Source organism: Mirounga angustirostris, unplaced genomic scaffold (assembly GCF_029215605.1).
Source record: "Mirounga angustirostris isolate CCGP_5_RB_7025 unplaced genomic scaffold, mMirAng1.0.hap1 SCAF_1, whole genome shotgun sequence".
NCBI classification, from domain to species: domain Eukaryota; kingdom Metazoa; phylum Chordata; class Mammalia; order Carnivora; family Phocidae; genus Mirounga; species Mirounga angustirostris.
Window position 1 is genome coordinate 119647267 of NW_026991709.1, and position 4469 is coordinate 119651735.

The window sequence follows — 4469 nt, forward strand, 5'->3', positions numbered from 1 at the left end:
GGCGCCTACATGATTGCCACCGGCTGTCCAGAGCTCTGGATCCCTTCTCTACAAGAATCTTGTGGTTTCCTAGGGAGGGGGTCCCTCCTCCCCCCCCGGCCAATGAGGCCCTCAGCTTGGAGGTTGCAAGAGGTTGGCTGTTATGAGGGCTTCACAGGTGGTGTCCCTACTAGGAAGCTCCTGAGCTGGCATTTACATATATCAGCCTGAGGCCATTTGCTTATGTCACAATCCCTGTCTCCCCACCATGTCTCACCATGCTGGGTGGGTGAGATATGGGGAGGAGTGGCAAGCAGTGGGGGGCTGATGGACACTCCATGCTTCCATAGGATCGGCTTCAGAGGGGGGTTAATGCAAAGAGCATCCTGGAGGTTTAGCTGTCACTTGTCACCTTCTGGGTTATGGGGCAGATTCCAGAAGCTATTTCTCTTTGATGATGTTTTCCCTGCAACTTGAGCTATTTGACTTCAGGGTATGTCTTCATGGGCTGAAAGGACTGGGTATGATTAATTGGAAGTGGACTGACATGATGTTCTCTCCTTGGGCCTTTTCTGCATTGATTGAACTCTTTTTGTGATGAACAAAGCACAAAGTGTTTACAAATCATGGCAATGCTACATTTAAGGGGAATCGCCATTTGGACAAAGAATTAAAGGGAAGAAAGGTAGGAGTTCACTAAGGCACATCTTTCAGTAGTCACTGAGTTTGTCCATTGCTGCATAGCCACCGCTGATTTTCATGAGGCTTCATGCATATGTCACTCTGAATATGTCTTGGCTTTTTTGTAGCTTCATGGGGTTTGGCTGAGGCTCAATCTTGGTTTTCCTACTCCCTCCCCACTCCACGCACCCCATGATCTCTTCTCAAGAGGCTGGAACTCTACATGAAAATCTTTAACTCTGCTTTTAAGTATATACTCGGTATTTCTAGAAATGACCTTATATTTTAGGGGAGAATTTTGCTTTCCACTTATGCAGCTTGCAAAGATTAAAAGAGCAGAAATTTCATGGCCATACTACCCTATGGTATAAACACTGTCTTATTATTTTTCCAAAAAGAAGCAGAAGTGAGAGCTGAATTTGGCTTTAGGAGTTTATTGCATAATTTATTATCTCTCCCTGTGATTATCACCTTTATATTAGGAAATAACATTCACTGAGTGCTAACTGTGCCAGCCACACGTTGATTTTAGATTCCTACAAATGAAAATTCTGGATCATAGGGTATGTTTTATTATTTTTTTTGATAGATTACTACTAAATTGCTTACCTAAATGAATATGCCAATTTATACTGACACCAACAATGTATGGGAGACGCTTTCCCCCCACATTTTCCCAAACTCAATTTTATCAATATTTCTCTCTATCCTCCAGGCACAGAGGTCTGAGTTTCACTCCTGGATTGATAGTACATTTTCATCATTGGTCAAGGATCCTTCTTATTTTAGTTTTTTTTTTTAAAGATTTTATTCATTTATTTGCCAGAGAGAGAGAGAGAGAGAAGCAGGCTCCCTGCTGAGCAAGGAGCCCAATGCAGGACTCGATCCCAGGACCCGGGATCATGACCTGAGCTAAAGGCAGATGCTTAACCATCTGAGCCACCCAGGTGCCCTTAGTTTTTTTTTTTTTAATTTTAAAATTTTTATTGAGATATGATTTACTTACCATTAAAATCACCATTTTAAAGGGAACAATTCAATGGTTTTTAGTATATTCAGAAGATTGTGCAACTATCACCGCTGTCTAATTCCAGAACATTTTCATCACCCCAAAAAGACACCTCATACCCATACCCATCACTCTCTATGCCCCCTTTCCACAGCCCCTGGCAATCAGAGACAGATACTTTTGTATCAATGGATTTGTCCATTCTGGATATTCCATATAAACGGAATCATATAATATATAGCTTTTTGTATCTGGCTTCTTAGCATAATGTTTTTCAAGGGGCATCCATGTTTTTTTTTTCAAATTTTAGACATGTTTAAATTTATTTATTATTTTTTTATTATATTACATATATTATATATTATATTATAATATATATTATATAATAATATATATTATATATATTATATACCACATTTGGTTTAATCCATTGAAGGACATTTGTTTTTTTGACTTTTTGGTTATTATGAATAATATTGCCGTGAACATTTGTGTGCAAGTTTTTGTATGAGCATGTTTTCAGTTCTCTTGAGTATATACCTGGAAGTGGAATTGCTGGGTCATATGGTAACTCTTTAACATTTTGAGGAACTGACAAACTGTTTCCAAAACAGATGCACCATTTTACATTTTTCCATTCCCATTAGCAACATATGAGAGTTAACAATTTATGTACATCCTCACCAAAACTTATTGTTATTTTAAAATTATTATTATTATAGCCATCATAGTGGGTATGAAATGGGATCTCAAAATTACATCTGTTTACTCAACAATTCCAATTATAAGAATCTCTTCTAAAGATATACTGGCAAAAAAAAAAAAAAGAAGAGTTTCATTCATGGTGTAATTTATTTATTACAGCACTATTTTGATAGCACAAAACTTTCTAGATACAATCCAAATTCCCATCAATAGGGAAATGATCAGATAAACTGAAGCACATCCACACAGGTGCATCCACTTTCTAATACAGTTATATAAAAGAATGAAAAAGACCTTTGTCTACGGTTTCAAAATGATTTCCATAATATATTATTGAGCGCAAAAAGCCAGGTGTAGAAATGTGCATGTAATATGCTGCTATTCATTTCAGGAAAGGTCTTAAGTCATTGGTTTATCTTTTCTTATGATATGGAAAAATAAACCATAAGCTTAGATTTATGAGGGAGTGTAGAAACAGGGTTGAGGGGCCTACATATCCTAATTTACAGAACTGACTTTGAAACTACTTAAATATTTTATGGGATATCTGGGTGGCTCAGTCGGTTAGGCATCCAACTCAATCTTGGCTCACTTCTTGATCTCAGGGTTGTGAGTTCAAACCCTGCATTGGGCTCCATGCTGGGTGTGAAACCTACTTAAAAAAAAAAAAAAGAAACTACTTAAATATTTTACATAATTATAAAACAAAATTAAATTAAAAAGTCCAGTCCTAAAAATTAAAGCAAAATGAAGCAAGTGAATTAAGTTGGTGGCACATAGGAAGAGAAATTATTTTAAGTTAGTTTAAAGCACAATAATTTGATGATACATCCTGGGGGTGGGGGTGTTAATCTCTAAGGAGAAACAAAACAAAACAAAGAGAAATCTTAAACTCTTTCAGTAATCATATTATTAATGGTAGTGTTGGTATTGTTATTCTGGAAGGCTTAGGCATGTAAGACTTATTTGTACAGTAAAGCAAATGAAGAATTATGTTGATGTCAGTGAGAATCACAGTTTTGGGCAAGGGGGAAGGGGCATGCAGATGGACAACTGCTGGAGTCAAGAAAATTTTGTAGTCCTGAATATGAAACTCATGATGTATTTTATCTGAGGAAAAAAAAAAAAAAAGTATTTCTTAACTCCAGTCACTGAAAAGTCCCAGAAACCATGAGTTAACCAGTAGTAATGAGTGCCTTTGTCTCCCAGATTGTGGTCCTGAATATCACTAAAAGGAACTAAGGCTCTTTGGAGAAACGGATGATTCCAGGTCTGGGGCAGGACATGTACAAGACAAATGTGTGTTTAGAGCTACATTTCACAAAATGTAGACAACAGTTTATTTAGCTTTGCTAGGGGACATAGGACAGGAAGGACAACATGGCAGTGGGACAGAATCAGGTGTGATGGCTTAGGTGTGAAGAAAGGAGACCAAATGAGTGGGTGTAGTGATGCTGTGGTGCACAGCCTGGGGATCCTTGTTAAGACCGAAATAATCGTTCTCCCAGTTGTATGAGTGCTGACTGCTCACAGTTCATACCTGAATCTTTCTCTGGGGATTGCTTTCAGTGGAGAGAAGCTGTCTGGTCCAAGATTATGCCCCTATTCAGGGAGAAGCCCTGCCTAAACTGGGACTTTAAAGGGCCATCCCAGCTACTGAGGAAATCTGATTGGATTGGACGAGGTTTACAGTTGCAACTGTACTATAGTTTAGCTTTTTCCTCTGCACAGTCCTATCTCCCTCACCCCACAAGAGCCCTCTCCATAAACCTCCTGTGCATAAATCTCCATTTCATAGTCTGTTTCTCAGGGAACCTGGCCCAAGTGAATGAGTATAGGAGCTATTCTGGTTTATAAGCTCCATTCCCCATATGAGCCAATATGTTTTATTTCCTCCCATGGGAATAGCTTCCAGGAGTCCTAGGGACATGCCCAGTTACAAGAATGCACTGCATTCAGAGGAGCTCAAACTATGGATTCTCAGTGGGTATTTATAGTTAATTCACAGTCCTCCCAGGCCAGGTGTAGTTTACTAATTAGAAGTCATTTCTACCATAAGCAATGTTGCCTGGTAACATAGATGGCATTCCACCTT